Genomic DNA, 21682 nt, shown 5'->3' with positions numbered 1-21682 from the left:
CTTCACAGAGCAGGGATCAAACCTGTGTCCCCTGCATCGGCAGGTGGATTCTTAACCACTCGACCACCAGAGAAGTCCCTGGCTGTCTTTTCTCAGTGGGAAAGAGAAGTGATTAATCAGGCCACACGCTCCAGCCACCCCTCTACCCGCGCCAGTCAGCATCCCTATCTTTCTTGAATGTGTGTCCTTCTACCTTCTCCCGTGGCCTAAAATCAATGACTGCCCCCTCCACCCCCATGATCCGTTCTCCTGACATTCAGTCCCTGTGATTCAGGGCTCTGCCTCTTGTGCAAATTGGGTACCGATTGGGAAGTGAGGTGCAGAGAGGTACCCCGCTGTGGTTCCCGAGCCCAAGGAAGCTAGAGCATCTTTCGCAGAGGGCTGCAGGGATCTTTCCGAAGGCCTCCCCATCATGCCCTCGCCTGGGGTGACGATGGCTCAGTGGGTGGGGCACACTCTGGGTGCCCAGTCCCCTGTCTTACAGGAGGAGGAGCTCGCTTCGGGCCACAGCCACCTGCCTGGGGTCACATGGCCCGGAGGTGGCAGAGCTCTGTGACTACAGAGCGGGAGCCTGAGGCCCCAAGAGGGGAAGGACCTTGCCCAAGGTCACCCAGGCCCTGTTAGGGTCTAGATTCCCCACTGAGGCTGAGCCAGAGCTGCTGGAGGTGCTGGAATCCCAGGCTAAGCTTTCCCACGGCCCTGGGATGGGGGTGGGGGGACTGCCTGGCATTTCCTGTTTGGGCAGGACCTGAGTGGGGAGACTTCCCGTGGCCCTCCCTGCTCTCAGGAAATAATCCGGACCAGGGGCCTGGCCCCTGTCTTCCCCAGGATGCAGTGAGAGGCAAAGGCTGGGAGGGGGCTCCTGCGTTCCAGGCTTTCTCTCCCTCACTGTGTGTGTGTCCCGTTCCTGTCTGCCCCCCACCCCACCCATCACTCCACCCCCGAGTCTCTGCATCCTTGGGAGTCCCCATCCTTATTATCCAATGAACAGATTCAGCAAAAGTCCCAGGCCCTCAGGAGTCCCAAGGTCATGACCCCAGAGGATCACTTCCCCCTTCTGAGCCTCAGTTTCCTCCTCTGTTAAATGGAGTCATTGTGGGGATGGAATCAGAAATGCTACCTCAGCACTTTGGGAACTCCGCTGCCCGGAGGGAGGGCGTCATCAAGGTCCTGACACTGACCTGGCACCCGGTTTCCCAGACAGAGAGCTGAGGTTGAGGAGGTCAGGAGACCCACGTGAGGACACAGCCAGCCGAGGCTGCTCCACTGCCCTTTCCTGGGAGGCAGTACGCAGGGCCGAGAAGGCCACAGTGTCAGATGCTCTGAGTCCAAGCCTTGGGCCTGCCATTGCCTGCCTCTGTGGCTTCGGGCAGGCCACCCAGCCCCCCTGAGGCTCAGTTTTCCCTTCAGCAAAATGGGAGGAACGAACCTGGTGGTGGGACTTAATGGGCTAATGAAGCATGGAAGACACCGATGGTGGAGCCTGGCACCCAGCAGGCCTTCGATCCACAGTGTCTCCTTCTGGAGAGGGGGCTGTGCCAGGGCATCTTAGCCCCGTCTGGGGGGCAGGGAGGGTTCCTAGATGGGAAGAGTCGAGAATGCAGCTGGGCTTGCCAGGGCAGTGAGGACTCTGTGAGAGAAGGACCCGGGTCCGCTGCGTCTGGGCCCTGCTTGCTGCTGCCTCTGCTCTCTGTTCTCAGCCTGGCGGGGCCTCTGCTGCTTTGCTCCCTACGCTCACGGTGCTGCTCTCCGGCCACAGGGGCCCCCTTCTGCTCCTCCCTCCTCCAGCTCACTGCAGCCTCAGTTTTTTGCACCTTCAGGTCTCTCCCTGGATCACCTTTTCCTGGTGTTTTTCCACCAGCAGACGTTTTATTTTTAGGTTCTATCATTAGAATCTAAAACCGGACCTTGAATATTTTAGGCATTTGAAAAATATTAGGTCCACGAATAAACGACTAGATTCTGATTTTTGATCTCATACAAGAGTCTTTGTGTTTTAATAGACCCGTTCGACCCGTTCACATTTACTGTTTACAGGGCTGTTTGCGTCATCCTGAATCTGCTTTCTGTTGACTGAATGATTGCATGAATGAGTGAATGAATGAAGCAGAGAAAATTCTAGGTTGCTGGGGTGGGCTGAAATTGGGGCTTCTCCAATTTACCCTGGGTCATCCAGGGTAGAATGGACGTGGAACTGACCCCGGGTGCCTCACTCTTATAATCATTTATTCCGCTGCCCGGGGCCCCCAGACCAGGGCTTATCTTCCGTCTCTCCCAGGCTTCCCTCCTTTCTTCCCTCCACCTCCCCCCAGGACGTCCCAGGGTTTCGATTCTGGCTTCTGGAGCCAGATCTGTGTGCCCATCTCAGGTCCCCCATTCACAGGGGGCATGGCCTTGGCTTACCTGCCTGAGTCTTCCTTTCCCCACCTGTAAAATAGGGGTCCCGGTATCAGCTTCCCACGGCCACGGTTGTTGGAAGGATTAAATGAAAGAACTTGGGTCAAAGGGCTCAGCACAGTGCCTGGCTTACTGTAAGCACTCAGCACGCCTGAGGTTTTATTATTTTGTTGCTGTACCTCAGTTTCCTTCCATTGTGAATGAGGCGGCCTGTCATTTCCTTCTAAGCACTCAGGGTCCTGCCTCCACGTCCAGAGCTGGAGGGCTGTTGTGTCTGCCCTCTTGTCTCTGTCTCCCCCACCCCGAAGGTCATCTTCCAGGACTTGAGGGGGTCCCCAGAGGCCTGACCCACCCCCAGGAGACAATGCAAGTTATAAAAAGCGGTTCATTCCTTCCCTGTGGCCGCACCAGCATCATCCCATCACACAGATGAGGAAACCGAGACTCACTGGCTCATTTAATCACCAGAAGTGCCCTGAGCACCCCCTGTGCTCACAGCCTAGTGGAAAATACAGGGAGACTACAACTCACGGTGACCTAGAGCCTCGGTGACCTAAATGGGAAGGAGATCCAGGGAAGAGGGGATACACGTCCATGTGTGGCTGGCTCACTTCGCTGTACAGCAGAGATGAACACATTGTTAAGCAACTATACCGCAAAAAGAAAAGAAAACTTTAGATCAAGTGCCTCGCCCAGCCCTCTAAAAGGCTCCCAGAGAGCGATCCGACACCCCTGTCTGTTGTCAGGGGGACTGTTCCCTTTCCGCAAAAGGAGAAAGCCAGGCCAGAGAGGGCCATCTCGTGCGGAGCCACCAGCCTCCCAGGGTGGGGCAGGCTTCCTGCCTTTGCCGGGCTGCTGCCCCTGCTGGGAAGGGAATAGTCTTCCCCGCGGTCGCGGGATTCCGGCTCCGTGTTCAGGGCGTCACTTCCTCAGGGACCCTTCCGGGCTGGGAGGGCAGGTCCGCACCCCAGGGCTTCCTCTTGTTTAACGTGCGTGCGTGCCTCTCACTCCCACGGCTCTCCCTGCTGAGCGAGTAGTAGCGGTGCTTCCCCGGGGGACTCTCCCAGGCCCTGGGGGTCCAGCCACCTGCAGCAGGTGTGTGGCCGCTCCCCCAGCTGCCGTGTTTGCAGGATGACCGCGTGGATGGCCGGCATCCTCTCCAGAACATCAGCTCCGCGAGGACGGGCATCTTTGGCTGTTCCCTTCACCAGTGGGTCCCGGTCGCCCGGCACATACTAGGTGCTCAACAACTATCTGTGGAGAGAAGGCAGGAAGGAAGGAGAGAAGGGAGGGAGGGAGGGAGGGAGGGGTTGCAGTCCGTGTGTCCAGCTTTTCATCTGTTCATTCAGCAAGTACTTATGGAGCGCCAGCTGTAGGCTGTGTCCACAGCACAGGCTCCTGCCCTCAGGGTGAAGACTCTCTGGTCGCTGAGCAACTGTGATGTCAACTGGTACAGGGGAGGAAAGATGGAGCCAGACGGGCTGCCGGGAGGAGGGGTCAGCCGACAAGGCAGGGGCAGGCCCGGGGCTCCCCGCCCCGCCCTGCTCTCCCCCTGCTGCCAGATGCTGGGCTGTCGTAACTGCGGGCAGCCCGGGTTGCCAAACGCCACCACAGCTGCGTCACTGAGAGCCTGGGGGGGCCCAGAGGCTGGGGGCGGGGGCAGCCCCCTTACCCAGGCTGGTTTCAGCCCCAGGTCAGCCAGAGCTGGGTCAAAGGTCAGCCCCCTATCCACGCTTAGTCCCTCTCCGCAGTGGGGCTGCGTGGCTGCGTGCTGCTGTGGTTTGTTTTCAGCACCAGGAGTTCAGGAATGAGGCGTGAGCATCCGTATCCCCACCTCCAAGAGAGAAACGAAACACACCGAGGCCCAGGGAGACCTCAGGGCCTCCCCCACGCCCTCCCTCCAAAGGGGCCTTCATCCTGAGCTGGGTCTTCAGGACCCTGTGTGTGACGCCACAGTGTTACCTTGCTGACCTCCGTGTGTCCCTGGGCAGGTCACTGAACCTCTCTGTAAGGTGGGGGTGATAAGAGTCCCTGCCCTGGAGGCCTGGTGGGAATAAATGAGCTGTCTATCTGTCAGGCTCCCATGAGGGCCTGGCACACAGTAGGTGCCAAGTAAGCGCCGGCTGTGGCCCTTACTGTCCTGAGCCTCCAGAAGAGGGGACAGAGCGCCTTCGCTGGTGTGAGGGTCACTCGAGGTGGGGCCAGCGGCCACGTCAGCGGCTGACTGTGGCGTGGTGGTGCTCAGGTGTTCTGGTTCATTCCGTTCCCCTTCCTGCTGTTCATTCCGTTCCCCTTCCTGCTGTTCATTCCGTTCCCCTTCCCGCCTTTCCCACCAGCTCTGAGAACCCGGAGTCACCCTGCCCCAGCCCCAGGCCTGGAGACTGAAGGATGGGTCTGTGGAGCAAATGAAGAGGGCTCAGTTTCCTCATCTGTGCAGTGGGTCTTGCAGACCCAAAGAATGAGCAAGTGTCTGAGGACAGTGGGCGCTTTGGGAACCCGTCTGTATCTCCTCCCCTCCCAGCTGTGCTCCTCTCCCCGTCCCCTGGGGGGCGGCCCGGACCCCGCCCACCTCAGAACAGGCGTTCTGCCCACAGACCCGGGCTCCCCACCGACTCATCTGTTCATTCATACCTGCACCCCGTCAGTAATTTTTTTTTAAGCTTTTTGGCCGCACTCCACAGGATGCGGGATCTTAACTCCCCGACCAGAAGCTCCCCTGCATTGGAAACACTGAGTCTCAACTACTAGACCACCAGGGAAATCCCTCAAAAACTTTTTTGAGTACCTACTAAGCTCCAGTCTGCAGGGATACGGAAATGAAGAAAACAGGCAAAAATCTCTGTAGATACTCTGTTAGTAGAGACAGCCATCAGAGATAGTGTGAGTCAAGCTAAGATTCTCAGGGGCCCAGGTTGTTGGGGGTGCGTTGTCAGGGGAGGCCCTGCCTGCCTGTCTGGGCACTTGGGGAAGGCTGTGCTTTCAGACCAGAGGATGTAGCCAGGTGAAGAGTGAGGGGGGTGGGGAATGTCCCAGGGGCCAGGACTGGCCCCTGCAGGAGGTGGGGAAGTGGGCATGGCAATTTGGGGACCCACCTCTGGCTTGGCTTGGATGGGGGGAGGGAGAGAGAGGGCAGGGGGGAGCTGAAAAAGGCCTGACCTGACTTAGGTTTTACCGTCGCTCCGGCCACAGCGTGGAGCCGGGACTGGGGGAGCACGGTGGCTGGAGGCGGGCAGACGGGAGGAGCGCCTGGAGTCCTGTCTGCCCGTCAGAGAACAGGAGGGAGGTCACGTAACCCCAGAAATAGGCCCAGGATGTGGCAGCTGAGGATTCCTCCCTTCTTCTGGGGAACTGGATCAGGCATCAGCATCACCTCCAGCATCACCACCAAGACAACACTTGGGCAGTGGCCCTTGGCCGTTGCACGACTCACTCCTGTGTCTGGCCAGGCACTTCCGAGATGGGACCTCCCCGCAGTTCCACATGGCATGACGTCCCACGAGGGTGTTCACAGCACATTTAGCACCAGCCCAAGATGGAGATCAGAGAAGGCGATGGCACCCCACTCCAGTACTCTTGCCTGGAAAATCCCATGGATGGAGGAGCCTGGTAGGCTGCAGTCCATGGGGTCGCTGAGGGTCGGACATGACTTCACTTTCACTTTTCACTTTCATGCATTGGAGAAGGAAATGGCAACCCACTCCAGTGTTCTTGCCTGGAGAATCCCAGGGACGGGGGAGCCTGGTGGGCTGCCATCTATGGGGTCGCACCGAGTCGGACATGACTGAAGCGACTTAGCAGCAGCAGCACCAAGATGGAGATAGCCCAGTGGTACATCACTGGTCACCTGTCAAAACCACCAGATCCATCCAGAAAGCAGAGGGAGGGGCCAGATGGTGAAGGATTTGGGAGCACAGACCTGGGAGGGAGCCTGCCTGCCCAAGTCTGAGTCCCACCTCTGCCAGGCACAGCTGTGTGGCACTGGGCAGGCGCCTTGACATGCCATGCCTCAGTTTCCCCATCTACAAAATGGGGATTAGAGCCTCCTGATAGGATCACTTCATCTTTCTGACGCATTCATTAATCCATGTAAAGCATCTGGAACCGTGCCCAGCACACAGTAAATCCTCTGGAAACCTTTGCTGCCATTATTATTATTGTGAACATTATGGTTATTATTCCTCGGCAAAGTGAAAATCACTCAGTCGTGTCCAACTCTTTGCGACACCATGGACTGTAGCCCACCAGGCTCCTCTGTCCATGGAATTCTCCAGGCAATAATACTGGAGTGGGTTGCCATGCCCTCCTCCCGGGGATCTTCTTGACCCAGGGATTGAACCTGGGTCTCCCGCATTGCATACAGATTCTTTGCCGTCTAGTAGTAGAAATATGGATTAATCCAAGGGAGAAGAGGCAGGCCCAAATGTAAAGTGGGCTGCCAGTTGTAGAAAAAGGCAAGAACAACTAGATTGTGTGCGTGGACGCTCGCAGCCTCTCAGGAGATCCGAGACACTGCGAACACTGGATTTGTGCAGGGAGTGCGGGCTTGCGGGCAGCGGAGAGCCACCCTGCCTTTTCAGTCCGTGCTTTTGCACCCTCTGTGCTGAGTTCCGTGTGTGCGTTTCCTCTGTGCGCTTGCATGTATATTCAAAACCAAACATGCCAGAAAGCAATTCCGAGCGAGGCTCCTTCCAGGAAGGCCCCGGTGCCCCCCACCACCCCCGCCCACCCCCGTGTCCTGGCCTGTGTGTGGCCCAGTGTCGCCTGGTTTTCAGAGCTCTAGGCCTTGGAGCAGGTCCGAACTGGAGTGCCCTGCAAGAAACGGGGCTCCTCAGAGACCCCCAGAGCGGCCTTGGCTCCGGGTGGTGCGGGGTGTGGGGGCTGGAGGGGGTGGTCCCAACCCGCTGATGAGAACTCCAAACGCTCCCAGCCCCGGGGCTGCTAATCGCTTCCAGATTGGCCAGGTCAGGGCCAGGGCCCCCGCCGCCCGGCTCCATAAACAGCCCGTCGCTCCAGATGGTGGCTGGCTCCAGCCTGGCGAGCAGGTTCACGGGGGACTGGGGGGCCGCAGCAGGTGGAGGACCCCCGCCCGCCTCGTCTCGGGGCAGGGAGGCCCCGCCCGCCGGCCCCACTGCCGCCTTCCCGGCTGCCTAGAGGCAGCACACCGGGCCAGGAGTGGGAGTTCAACCCATTCCTCAGAGGAGAGAAACCGAGGCCCTGAAGGGGCCAGGGACGGTCCCAGCTTGGTGGTGGACAGAGACGTGAGGATCTGGGGCTGGGGCTCCTGGGTCTGCTCGGCTCTGTGAGTCCAATGCACTGTGGGGCTGCAGTAAAGACCCAAGTGAGGAAATGGAAAGAGGAGAGGGAAGGAGGGAGGCATTCTGGCCCCCTGGGTTCAAATTCTGACTCTGACTTTTAGTCCCCAAGGGAACCAATTATTTCTGCCTTCCGAGCCCCGGTTTTTTCATCTGTGAAATGGGGATGGCCAGCGCGCTGACCTTGGCAATTGCTTGAACAGGGACCTGGCTCTTGGGGACCGTGGGGCAGTACGGGCTGTGTATGTTGCAGGCACTCTGTTCTGTCTCTCTCTCTCCCTGAGCCTCCTTCAAGTCCTGCTTCTCCCCCCACCACACCCCCGCCAGAGAGCACGGTGGCCTCCTCCAGGAAGCCTCCCTCTTCTTCGACTCAGACCTCTCCCTGTCTGCAATGCGGGAGACCCGGGTTCAAGGTCAGGTACTGTGCCCTCCCTGTGGCCCTCCCCAGCTCCATGGCATGCCTGGTGCCTGTGCCATTTGCCCCTCCGGCAGGTGAGGAAATCGAGGGTCAGGAGGCACCTGTGCTGCCGCCGCAGTCCTTGCCCCTGCAGGTGGAGAAACGGGGGCACAGCGAGAGGCTCACTGCCAGGAAACGGCAGAACCGGGTGTTCTGGAGGCTTCACCGGACCCGAAGTCAGGAAGCCTGGCTGCTTCCTGCCACCCGTTGGCACAGGAGCTGAGGACCCAGGCCTGCTTGGCCCCAGGTGGGTCCTGGGTCATGCTCCCCAAAGAAAGGGGTGTGTGTGGAGCCCTGGCCTGACGTTCTGCCCCACCGCCGCCTGGAGCCCAGGCTGGCCCCTATGTCCCTTGGGTGTCTGGGCAGGAGCCTTGCCCGCTGCCCAGGGACACAGCTCCTAGGGGGCCAAGCCCCCCAGTTTTCCCCATCTTAATCCTGGTATCCATCAGAGAACACCCCGAGTATAGCTTTGTTGAAAGAGGAGGCATAAGATCCATCACATATAAGCCAGGCCAGGCACAATTCTCCACAGTTAACTTAGGGTAACTTCTTTTTTCATTTAATTTTTTGCTTGTGCCACACAGCATGTGGGATCTTAGTTTCCCACCCAGGGGGAACTGCAATGGAAGCGTAGAATCCTAACCCCTGGGCCGCCGGGAATCGCCCAGGGTAGCTTCTTTAACAATCAGGGGGAGGCACTCTTATAACTTCCATTTTACAGAGGAGGCTCAGAGAGGTGGAGTGCCTTGCCCAAGTGCACACAGCTAGAGCCGGGCTTTGCACCCAGGCCTTTTAGGGCCAACACACACGCTCTCTACCACCGTTCCCCCTCCCAGGGCAGCAGTGAGCCCGAAGTGAGCTCGGTGGGCACCAGGCACATAGTAGGTGCTTTCCCACGGCCCTGCCCCCCTCTCCATCATCACCTGATGCCTGGATTCACATTTTGGCCTGGCCTGGAGGTCAGCGGCCCGTTCTGCCTCGTGCTGGCGGAATGTTCGCGGTGGCCGCGGCCCGGGTCCGAGAAGAAAGGCGGCCTTGTGGGCTAAAGGTGAGCTGCTGGGTGGGCGCGGGGCTGTTTACCCAGAGCTGGGCGTGTGGCTCGGGGTGGCGCCGCTGTCAGCCGCGCTGGCTGCCCCGGGCCTGTGCTGGCCTCCAGATGTGAGCTGGCTCCAGCCGGCCGGGGCCCCCCCCCACCCCGTGCACAGAGGGGCTTTATCAAAAGCGGCTGTGAGGAGGCCCGGGAGGCCGCCTGGCTCCAGCCTGCTGGCTCCACGCCCCGGGCCTGCAGAAGCCCGGCGAGTGGGCTGGGGCTGCGGTGCCCAGGGCTGCCTCTGCCCTCCCGCCAGCTCCTCTGCTCTGCTCAGGGCCTCCGGGGGCCCAGACGGAGGGTTACAGCCCCCTTGTTCCAGGAAACTGAAGCTCCGGGAGCAGTGTGGAGGGGTGACAATGAAGAAGACTTCTTTTAATTTTCTGCATCCCTGGGGCGAGAGGTAACCGACAGAAAACAAAGCACAAAACTCAGTTCAAGTTAAGCGGTGCTAAGGGAGTAGCGAAGTGAGGACACTCGTGGGAAGGATAAATTGCAGGTTCAGGATGGCGGTTCCTGTGAGCCAGGAAGAACATTCTCTCACTGGGTCCCACTTCTCTCCATATTTTCTTTCTTGGGTTGGGTGGTAGGGATGCTATTCTTTATATTTTCTTTGTTCGCCTGAACTATTTTGTATTCATAAAAAATAATAACTGAAGGGAAAAAAGAAAAGAAAAAGCCAAGTCTTCTTCCTGCTTCTGACCCTCAGCCTGCCCCTGTTAAGAGTGTCTTCTGGTACTTTCCAGGGATTGTCTGAGAATCCACAAACAAATCCACATCTCTCTTCTTTCCTATTTAGCTTTTGTTTTACAGATAGTATCAAGGGCTTCCCAGGTGGCTCAGTGGTAAAGAATCTGCCTGCTGCTGCAGGAGATGCAAGAGATCTCTGGGTCAGGGAGATCCCCTGGAGGACGACATGGCAACCCATTCCAGCATTCTTGCCTGGAAAATTCCATAGACGGAGGAGCCTGGTGGGCTACAGTCCATGGGTTTGCAGAGAGTCAAACACGACTGAGCACACACTCACGACATACATTGCAGCACTGAGCTGTTTTCACGTAACGATGACATTCCGGGGACCTCCCTGTGGCCGTGTTCTTTCTTACGGTTGTATGGTGTTCCTCCCAGGGAAGGCACTTTGGCTGTTTCTCCAGGCTCCCCGTGATGAACTCGTAGGTTGTTGCCTGTTATCACTACCACAGACCACACTGAGGTAGACCCCAACGCCATACACGTCTTCGGGGACTTAGGCAAGTATTTTCTAGGTGATGAGCTCTTAGTAGAGGAGTCCTATTTTCTCTTCTGAGAGTCACGTTCATCCGCCCTCCCTGAAGACTGTTTCCTTGAGTCTGCCCACCAGCAATGATGCTGACTAGGAACCTGAGACCCGGAGCCAGTCAGCTCTTCTGTGGGGGGGAGCAGGGAATGGCTTCACAAGGAGTCTCTGGTGAAAAACCAAGCCAAAACCTCCCTTTCTGGGTTTTGTTTCTCTTCGACTACAAAAGAGAAACACATTCTTTTCAGAAACCTTAGAAAATAAATAAAATTTAGGGGGAAAAAAATTAGAAAAATAAAGCCTGCCTCCACTCAACCCCCACCCCCTTCCCCACGCAGCCAGCCACCGGGGGGCTGGATACAGACCAGGGTTTGGGCCCCGGGTTGAGCTGGCTTCCTCTCCATCCCCATGCCTGACTTGCTGTGTGACCTCAGGCAAGTCACTCAGCCTCCCTGGGCCTTGCGTCTTCATCTGTAACTGGGGCTCCCAAGGGTGCCAGTCTCGAGAATCAAATGAGATCATGAGGGTAAACACAAAATGCTTCGTAAGCAGAGGTTGTGGCAAGTTTCCAGGACTTTTGGGGATCTTAGTTCTCTGACCAGGGATCTAACCCATGTTCCCTGCAGTGGAAGGGAGAGTCCTGACCGCTGGACCACCAGGGAAGTCCCCATTCCTTTGGGCCCACAGCCCGATGACACCCAGGACCCATGTGTCCAGACCCAGCTCCATGCCCACCCACACAGATCCCACAGCTCCGTGCTCCCTGCTCCTGCTTCCAACTAGACCCAGAACCGACGGCTGCTCCCCGACACCCACACCCACCAGCAGACCCCTCCTCACGGGTGTGCTCACTCCCTGCCTCGCTCCCTGACCATCTCCGCTCACAGGCCAACAGCGGCGACCTGCCCAGCACCCACGCCCGCCCCGAGGTACACGCGGTCACGTCTGGGGACAGTTTGGTTTTCACAGCTGGCAGTGGTGGCGGTCAGGGGTGCGGCCAAACTGCCTTCCCACTCCCGGGATGGCCCCGTGGCACAGAACAGTCCGACCCCAACCTTTAATAGCTGAGGATGAAGACCTTGTGTGAGCTCCAAGTCATGTCTGTTCTCCGTGCTCACCTTCCACGGCTCGCTCCCAGCTCAAACGGAGAACAGCCAAAGTCCTCACCATGGCGGGCGAGAGGCCCCGAGGGGCCCCGTGGCCACCCCGCCCTCCTGCCTTCCAGCACTCCGCTGCAGCCACAACCAGCTCCTCCCTCTTCCTCGGACCCTAAGGTGACCTCACACCACAGGCATTCCCTCTGCTTTTCCCAGACATTTAACAATCCTTCCTCCCCTCCTGACTCTCTGTCAAATGTCACCTCCTCCAGGAGGCCGCCCATCCTGATCTGCCTATTCAATATCTGCCACCCCCTGAACCTTCCTGCCTTCTTTTTCCCTGGCACTGGGTCCTGATACCTTACTGATTTGTCTGTGTCTGTTGCTCTGCCTAAAACACAGGCTCCACAAGGGACAGACGGGGCTGGCTTCTTTACCACTGAGCCTGTAACACAGCCCCCACCAGCGCAGAGTGGCTGTTCAATACAGGCTACTGGATTGACCAGTGGGCTCAGCCTCACATCAAGAAGGCTCAGGACTGAAGAATTGATGCTTTTGAACTGTGGTGTTGAAGAAGACCCTTGAGAGCCCCTTGGACTGCAAGGAGATCCGACCAGTCAATCTTAAAGGAAATCAACCCTGAATATTTATTGGAAGGATGGATGCTAAAGCTGAAACTCCAATAGTTTGGCCACCTGATGTGAAAAGCTGATTCATTGGAGAAGACCCTGATGCTGGGAAAGATTGAAGGCAGGAGGAGAAGGGGACAGCAGAGGACGAGATGGTGGGATGGCATCACTGACTCAATGGACATGAGTTTGAGTAAGCTCCAGGAGATGGTGAAGGACAGGGAAGCCTGGCGTGTTGCAGTTCATGGAGTCACAGAGTCAGATACGACTTAGCGACTGAACAACGACAACTCAACATCCCAAGTTTGTGGTGTCCGGGCGGCGGCTGTGGACAGAAGACCTGGAAGCTGACAGTTTGCCCGTGGAGTGGAGACCCAGAAGGAAATTCCTGAAGCCATGGGCTGGAATCTCCCATATCCCAGCATCCCTGGTTGCTGGTCCCCTCACCAGGGACAGCAGCGAAGATGGAGGGGACCCCAAAGGCAACTCCCCAACCACTGCCAGCCTCTATGGGGCACCAACTGTATGCTCCACTCTAGACTAGGCCATGTAGAGATTGTACCGCAGTGAATTCGCAGCCACAGGCTGTCACTTAACCGTCTCACTGTCCCCAGGGTAGGCAGGGTGACACTGGTCATCCATGTGTTCAAACATTATGAAGCACCTACTGTTACCACTGACTGTGCTGACTGACCTACCTGCCAAGAAAGAAAACTCCCAGAGAGTGGACGCGGAGGAAGTCAGCGCGTTTTTCTATCAAGGCTTTCAATGATCATTGCTTGTTTACAGAAAGCATTCTTTTTGTAAATGAATAGACTTGGAGAATTCCCAAGTTCAAAAAATACAACCCCATCATCTTTGGATGCCGGGAGGAAGTGTAGGGGGCCTCGGGAGCCCCAACGGGGCGCCTCTGGGATCAAGGAGGCTCCCAGGAGAGGGTGAGTCCCAGGCCCCAGGTCTTGCGGGCGGGGACTCAGAACGGGGAGGAGGGTCACTGCCCAGGCCTACCCCAAGGCTCCTCCTCTGGTTGTGGGTGTCCCGAGTCCAAGTTCGCTGGTGGAGTTTATTAGAGCATCTCTTCTGTAATTAGCTGTTTCTGTCTCTCCCCAGCCCAGCCCTGCCCTGTCTGGTCCGCTACTCTGTCCCCAGGGCCCAGGGCACACAGTAGGCACTTGCAGTGGGGTGAATGGTGTCCCTCCCCCACTTTGCATCCACCGGAAGCTCAGAATGTGGCCTTATTTGGAAATGGGATGTTTGCAGATGGCATTAGTCAGGGATCGTAAGATGAGATCACACTGGACTGGAGGGAGCCCTAAAGTCAACAGCTGGTGTCCTTATGAGTAAAGGACACAGAGACACAGAGGCCACATGAAGAGGGAGGCCAAGACTGCAGGGCACTGTCAATGGGCCAGACCACACCGGGAGCCCCCAGGGGCTGGAGTGGACGGGAGGATTCTTTCCTGGAGCCTTCAGAGGGGACAAGGCCCTGCTGACACCTTGATTTCAGAATTCTCCAGAACTGTAGGAGGATGAATTTCTCTCCTTTTGCTTTTTAAATACGTGTTTGTTTCTGGCTGCGCTGGGTCTTCCTGCTGCACGCGGGCTTTCCCGAGTTGCAGGGAGCTGGGGCTACTCTTTGCTGCAGAGTGCAGGTCAGCAGTCGTGGCATGCGGGCTGAGTGGGTCCATGGCACGTGGACTCTTCCTAGATTGGGGATGAACCTGTGTCCTCTGCATTGGCAGGTGGATTCTTATTCACGGCACCACCGGGGAAGTCCGAGAATAAATTCTTGTTTCAAGCCCCCAGGTTTGCAGCAGTCTGTTATGGCAGCCACAGAAAATAACACACAGATTCCTCAATGCATACAGGTTCCTCGCATGGATGATCACGTGGACAGAGGAAGGAGCCAGGAGCCGCTCAGCTTCAGCAGGTGGTCCGGGCCAGTCATGTATGGCCCCATGACTCTGTGACTGGGTTTGCAGCCTGGGGTGCCTGCTTGGATTCTGGGGGTAGGGGGTGCTGGCCAGTGTGGGGGTGGCTGTGAGGAGCTGTTGAAGTTGGTTGGCTGAGCTGACAAAGAAATCAGGTTCTGCAGGCGTCACCCCCTCCCAGCCCCCGAAACTCATGTCCACTCCCCACTTGGACGCCTGGGGCTGAAGTTCTGGGGACCTCACCCCCCAACGACACGGATGCCTTTCAGACACGCTGCAGCCAGCATGCCTCCCCACATCCTGGACACTCCATGGTGGGTCTACCCAAGAGACTCGCGGCACCTTCCGTTAGAGCCCAGAGCCCAGGACACAGGGAGGGAAGTTCTCCACCTGTCTGCCCTTAGTCCCTCTCACTGTGGCCTCTAGAGGTCTGGAGATAGCGAGATGCAAGGGAAAAGCCTAGAACCTGACTCTCTGTTGAGTGATAGGATGGGTGAGTGCTTGTCCCGCCCTGAGCCTCAGTTTCCCCATCTGTAACCGGGGGAACGCTGTCGGCCTCTTGGAAACTACCATGGGCAGTGGATGAGATGAAGTCCGCCTGGGCGGCCAGGGCACCTGCCCCTAGGTGTCTGCTAAGAGGAGGGGGCCGGTGGTCCAACTCTCCCAGGGCGTGGCTGTCCCTCTGATCCTTTCAGAGCCCAGCCACCGGGGCCGTGGGCCTGTCCAGTGAGCCCACAAGGCCACCCCACCCCTCAGGAGCTCCATATCTCCAAAAGGACCAAGGCTTGGATTTCATGCCCATAAAATGCCTGAAATCAAAGCAGAGCCCACAACATGGAAGGTTTTGAAGTCGGCTCAGGATGGGGGGCATGAAATCTCCAGGGATTTGGGCCTTCTCTTGGGATCTACCATAAAGCAGGGTCTAGGGCCTGGGCAGAGGGTGGTGGCTGGGCAGAAGGGGCACCTGGCATTTTACCAGCGATCTGAATTCCAACGACGGCTTAGTCATCCCAAGTTTTGGAGAAGACAACTGGGAAAACTCAACTGAAAAGATCCTTTGCTTGATGTTTGAGGCAGTGAGGGACCCCATGGTGGAAGGGTGGGGACTTAGGTTCCGAAGTGACTGTTCTGATCCCTGCTCTGACAATTACTGTGCGACACTGGACAAGTTGCTTAACCTCTCTGTGCCTCAATTGCTTCATCCGCCAAATAAGGGATGAAAACTGATCCCTCCCTCAACCGGTTGGGTGAGGGAGACCCGAGGGGCTTTTGTGAGTGCGGCCCCGCCCCTGGGGCATGTTATTATTGTTTTTCCTGGTGACACAAACATTCACGTCTCCGGACTTAGGGATCTGCTGAGCCAGCCCCTTCACAGATGTGATCTCACTGAAGCTTCCCTTGGAGGTGTGCTCCCCCGGCCACAGCTGCTGCTCAGAGAGGTAAGGACACTTGCCTGGGGGCACACAGCTGGCGCGATGTGATATAAACCCCAGTCCTGGCTGCAGAGCCCATACTCTTAACCATTTCTCTCTGGGAAATTGGACAAACTAAAGGAAAGAAAGACCCTGCCACCCCCAGCGTCCACACAGCCTAGAGCAGAGTTTCTCTGAGCTGGGTACCATGGACGTTGTGGACTGGCTCACTGTCTGGGGTGGGGGAAGACTGTCCTGAGCACGGTAGGATGGTAGGATGGCCTCTACCCATCAGATGCCAGTCGCACCCCCTCCCCCGCCAGTTCTGACAATCCTAATGTCTCCATATGTTGCCAAGGGTTCAGGGACAGGGTTGCCCTGGTCTGAGAACTGGCTGGAGTGAGCGTGTTAAAATACTGGCATGTTTCCTTCTGGATTTTTTTCCCCTACATTCACACACACACACACACACACCATTCTTGCCTGCTCCTCAGATTCCAGGACCTGTACTTGTCTCGAGAGCCCCGCTCCGGGGTCAGGACTGTAGCAGCTGCAACTGATTCGTGGCCCAGCCACAGAGCAGAGATACTCAGACCCTCATTGGAGCCCCGGCAGCCAGCTGTGTGTCTCGGGTCACCGACACCCCTCTCTGAGCCCTGGGGTGCGGCCCACGCCCTCCTCCTGCACGAGGGCCGTGCTGGCCTTGGGGAACTTGGGATGTCCCCGGCGTCCGGTCAGGGCTGCCGCTTTTGTAACTCATCTGAACAGAGCTGTGGTGGGTGCAGAGACCCCCACACATGGCTCTTGCAGATTCATTCCGGCCTGGCAGGCTGGGGTCTGCCTTCCTGGGTCTGGCTCACACCAGGCTCCCTGCTCTGCTGGGACTGGGGTCTCATGTCTATAATTTTGCAGGAAGCACAGACCTTGGGTAAAAATGTCCCAGGACATCAGCCTGCTGGTCTTGGGCTGGGAGTGAGGAGGGAGGGGTAAGAGCACCCCTTGGGGCTGGGTTTGTGGGGGGGTTGGGGGTGGGGGACTCAGGGCTCTGAGTCATGGCCTGTGGTCAGGCTAGGGGCACTGAGGCTCCGGGGCCAGCAATCCCCCCGAGTTACCCAGGGGGCCTTCGGGAAGGATGGGGGGAGTGGGGACACCAGGAACTGCAGGGGCTCGTGGACCCTCTCAGACAATCACTTAGACCTCAACTTCTCCTCCCATAAAATGGGATCGATAAGGTGTCCCTGCCTCATAGGGCTGGGGGCGGTATTTCCATAAATGTGCCCAGCATGCAGAAAACTGGAGTCAAACCTTGACTGTTACTCTTTTCTTTTCAATTAAAAAAAAAAAAATTACTTATCTGTTTATTTTTGGCCGTGCTGCATGGGCTTTTCTGCAGTTGTGGCGAGTGGCGGGGCTGTGCAGCTCAGCAGCTGGGGTCCAGGGCTCTAGAGCATGGCTCCGTGGTTATGGCACACGGGCCAGGTTGCCCTCCGCCTGTGGGATCTTCTCGGATCAGGGATTGAACCTGTGTCTCTTGCATCGGCAGGTGGATTCTTTACCACTGAGTCGTGTCTACTATTCTTAATCCTGAGGTCATCTCTCTTTTTCCTGCCCGGGGGGCACTGAGGGAAAACTCTGGACCCTGATCCTGCCGGGTTCAGATCCAAGCTCATGTGGCTCACCCCAAGCTAGTGACTTAATCTCCCAGAGCCTCAGTGTCCCCATCTGTCAAATGGGGGCCCCAACCGCATGGGAGGATGGGTGGGAAGGACGTGAGTTCGGGGGTGTGTGCTCAGGCACTGTGTGTTATTCAGTCCATGCCGAGTCACTGGACCTGGCCAGCAGGTTGAGTAGCTGATCATCTCTGTGGTGGGGGGGTAGTGGTTGGGGGCAGGCAGTTAAGGCGGTGTGACGGGTTCGAGGCCATGCTGGTCAGAGCTGAATCTCCCTGAGTGGCTCAGAGCTGCATGACCTGGGGCCTCGGGTTTATCCTGTTACCATCAGAAGACCCCAGGGCTGCGCAGCGGAGGGCTGAGTGAAACGTGGGGTCCAGTCCCGGGTCTGCTCTGAGCCTCACACGAGGCTGTGCCCCACGAGAGGCAAAGGATGTCCTCGCCCAGGTGGGCTCCACGTTCAGGACGGGGACCTCTTCCCGCTTTGAAAGCCGCAGACGGGCTGCAGAGACTTCCCCATCTCTGTCTGTCCTTGCTGACCCCCCACCCGCCCCAGGGAGCTCAGACGCAGGCCCTAAACTCCACTTCAGGGCCCCCCCACCCCGCCCCGGCTGCCCCGACGTGGCTCTCGGCTCAACTCTTGGATGAACGGCGGTGTAATGCTCACACCCACCCCTGGACGCCCCCCACCAACTGGCTGCTCCTGAGCCTTCCCTGGGGGCAGGAAAAGGCCATTTCCTGGGCTTGGGCCAGGCCTGGGGGCCCCCTCGGCTTCTCCCCTCCCAAACCCCACATCCACCCCTGGAGCGAGCCCCGCGGGCCCGTTGTCTGAACATTCCACATCTCAGTGAATCTAAAAGGTCAGGGAAAATAGTGAGAGGCGGAAGGTGGGAAAAAGCGCCCATTCCCCAATCAGTGGCACGCTGTCCGCGCCTGCCGACTGCTCCCTTGCTCTCCTGGGAGCGCCTGGGGGGACCCCCTCCTCTCCTAGCCACCTCCCCAGCGGGGGGCCTGCTTCCGGCTCCTCTCTGGTCTCCTGTTCCACCCTTGCTCCCGTGGCCTGCAGGGACTCCGTGAACACCTGGGTCCTGCCTGCTCCTCCTCCGCACAGCTCCTGCCTGCCTTGGGGCAGAGGGGACTCTTGCCTCGGCCCTGCGCACTCCATGCCTTGTCTCCTGGGGCTCAAACCCCCCTTCCCCCTCACCCACTCTCTTCCAGCCACACTGGCCTCCTGGTGGTTTCTCCAATCAATAAGGCATGCTCCAGCCTCAGGGCCTTTGCACCGGCTGTTTCCTCCACCAGAAAGACTCTTCTCCCAGGTGCCTGCAAGACTTCGTACCTTTTTCAGGCCTGAATTCAAATGCCGCCTTCTTGGATTTCAGGCTTTCCCTGACTGACTCCTATCACCAGCGCCCCCTCTTCTTCTTTCTTGTCCTTCATGGAATTTATCAGCAGCTAATATTCTACGTGATTGAATGTTCACGTGTTTATTGTCCCGCCTTTACCACATGCAAAAGGTCAGTTTCACCAGGGCAGGTGTTTTTGCCTGGTTTATCCCCTGCTGTGGCCCCCCAGCCTAGGGCAGAGCCTGGCACACCATGCTGTGCTGTGCTCAGTCGCTCAGCCGTGTCCGACTCTTTGCGACCCCATGGACCCCGCCAGACTCCTGTCCACAGGATTTTACAGACAAGACTACTGGAGTGGGTTGCCATTTCCTTCTCCAGGGGATTATCCCAGCTCAGGGATCAAACTCAAACGTCTCTTACGGCTCCTGCATTGGCAGGTGGGTTTTGTTTTTTTTTTACCCACTAGAGCCACCTGGGAAGCCCACCTGACACTCAGTAAGTGTGAAAAGTGAAAGTCACTCAGTCGTGTCCGGCTCTTTGCGACCCCATGGACTATATAGTCCATGGAATTCTCCAGGCCAGAATACTGGAGTGAGTAGCCTTTCCCATCTCCAGGGGATCTTCCCAACCCAGGGATCGAACCCAGGTCTCCCGCGTTGCAGATGGATCCTTTACCAGCTGAGCCACCAGGGAAGCCCGACACCCAGTGGGGGCTCACGTCACACTTGCTGAATGAGTGAACTTGCAAGAGTGAATGCTGCCGCGTCCCTGGGTTAAGTGGGAAGCTCCAGGGAGCCCTATGGTTGGCGATCGCCCTATGAACTGTCGCGCACCATGTTCCCTGGAATCCACGGCTGGGTAGGCGTGTTCTCAGCTGGGGTTTGTGGGAAAGGGGTAGCTGAGGGTCCTAAGTGTTTGCAGTCAGATTCCCAGAGTTGGGCGCGTTTCAGGGGCAGGGCGAGAGGGAAGACACGGGGGCTCCTGGGTCTGACTTCAGGCCTCTGACCACAGGGTCAAGTTTGTGGAGTGAGAGGGTCAGGAAGCGGCAGTGACAACAGGGCGGCCGGAAGTGGCCGTCTTCTGGCCTGAATTATCTGGGAAGAAAAATAATTGCGTCCCCAAGAACCCACAGCCTGGGTGCTGGGAACCAGCGTTGGGGCTGAGGGCTGGTCTGGGCAGGTGGGCCCCGCCAGAGGCTCAGAAGATCGAATCATCAGCTCAGGGCGACCCGAGGGAACTAGGGTGCAGACTGGGCTGGTGCAGAGGCCTCCAGACTGTGAGTGGCTGGGGTGTGGCGTCAGGGTACGGCCTCTCAGGAGGGGAGACCACTGCTCTAGGCTGGGGTACCCCTCAGGGAGGCCCCTCCAGCCCCTGGAGCTGCCTGAGCCTCACCTCCTACCAGGACTGTTCATACCCACCCCCAGGTCCTGGTGGGAGTAATGGGCCAACACAGGGGACCGCTATGCTACAAGCCACAGATAAAACCCGACAGCCCTCCTTGGGATGGTCCCAGGGCCACAGCCGGGGCAGATGATGGTGATTGATAGTAATAGTAATAATAATAGCTCATATTGTGTTTCAGCCACTTTCTTGCACTGTCCTGTTTAACCCTCACGTCACGCCATGAGGTGACCACGCTCACTCTTCCCACCACAGCAGTCCTCAAGGGCCTGGGAGGGCTGCCTTCATCCCACTGCTCGCTCCGACCACCAGCACCCTCGCATACTCGGTTCCAGCTGCACTGACTTCCTTGCTGTTCCTCGGTCCCACCAAGCTCACGCCTGCCTCAGGACCTTTGCACCTGCTATTCCCGCTACCAATTCTTTCTCCAATGAGCACTCAGCTCAGATGTCATTCCTTAGAGGTCGTCTTTGACCACCCATGTGAAGCAGTTCCCACCCTTTCTCCTTTCTACCACATCAGCTCACTGTACTGTTTTTTTTTTTTTTTTTCTAAAAAAATTATCTATTTTTGGCTGTGCTGGGTCTTGGCTGCTGTGTGCGGGCTCTCTAATTGCAGCAAGCAGAGGCTCCTCTCTAGTTGTGGGGCACAGGCTCCTTGTCACAGAGCAGAGGCTCTAGGGCACAGGCTCAACGGCCGTGGCACACGGGCTTAATTGCTCCATGGCCAGCAGGCTCTTCCCACACCAGGGATCCAACCCGTGTCCCCTGCATTGGCAGGTGGATTCTCAACCACTGGCGCACCAGGGGATTCCCTCACTCCTGTTCTTATTGCCCTGATTCCGTTGTGAAATTATCTTGTTGATTCATCATTTCTGTACTCTCTGTCTCCCATACCTGGAATGACGGCAGACTTTTCAGTCCATTTCTGCATTCCCAGTGCCTGGCACAAAGGAGACCTTCGAAGACCTTCAGACAGACAGACAGACAACAGGCAGACAGATGTCCATTCTCTGTGTGCTGCTCATGACTGCATGGGCCAACTGGCCATCCTTCAAGAAAGATGGTATTTCATCTAGGCTGGACCCCAGCCCACGGCAAAGGTGGGGTGGGGGCTTCTGTAGCCCCCAGATCACTGCCTTCCTCTGGGGACAGGCCTGATGTTCCCAGAACCTCCTGCCAAAATTCAACCCAGGGAAGTCAGATACCAGCTCATTTCCCTCTCCACCCCCTACTCCTGGACAAGCCACGTGGACTCTGGACAGTTTCTAGGCCACAGAAAAGGGGGCTCAAGCCAGACTGGGAGAAGACATCTGGGACTTTACAGGGCCTTTTCAGCCAGAGATGGGCCTGGACAATTCCCAGCCAGGCTGAATATGAGGCCAGAATGTGTGGGGAGAGACCTGGGAGGCGCTGAAACCAGGGCAGAAGCAGCTGGATTCGGGCAAATCCTGGATCTATTCTTCCACTCACTCATCAAGCGTCGCCTCACCAGTGCCCAGCATGGGGCGTGGTGCAGCACATCCATGTGCCCACTGATCCACCGGTGCAGAGTGCCCATTATGTGCCAGACACTGAGAGCTGCTACCATGACCACGTGACATGCCTCTTCCCGCCCCAGGGCCCTTGCTCCCTGGTTCTCTTCACTCAGAACTGTCCACCCTGCCG

At 57.5% G+C, this 21682-nt stretch overlaps 2 long non-coding RNA genes across 2 annotated transcripts; one reads left to right on the top strand and one right to left on the bottom strand.

Moving 5' to 3' along the window:
* Nucleotides 1–1063: 1063 nt before the first annotated feature.
* Nucleotides 1064–2709, bottom strand: LOC123329126. Its single transcript, XR_006544302.1, has 4 exons — nucleotides 2577–2709; nucleotides 2404–2427; nucleotides 1430–1578; nucleotides 1064–1276 (listed from the first exon to the last, which is right to left on the bottom strand). It is a non-coding gene; the product is annotated as an uncharacterized LOC123329126 (long non-coding RNA).
* Nucleotides 2710–19271: 16562 nt separating this feature from the next.
* Nucleotides 19272–20520, top strand: LOC123329125. Its single transcript, XR_006544301.2, has 2 exons — nucleotides 19272–19472; nucleotides 20197–20520. It is a non-coding gene; the product is annotated as an uncharacterized LOC123329125 (long non-coding RNA).
* The last annotated feature ends 1162 nt before the right edge of the window (nucleotides 20521–21682 follow it).

Source organism: Bubalus bubalis, chromosome 14 (genome assembly GCF_019923935.1).
Source record: "Bubalus bubalis isolate 160015118507 breed Murrah chromosome 14, NDDB_SH_1, whole genome shotgun sequence".
In the NCBI taxonomy this organism is placed as follows: Eukaryota; Metazoa; Chordata; class Mammalia; order Artiodactyla; family Bovidae; genus Bubalus; species Bubalus bubalis.
The sequence above is the reverse complement of the archived record's forward strand: the minus strand, read 5'-3'. Positions and strand labels throughout refer to the sequence as shown.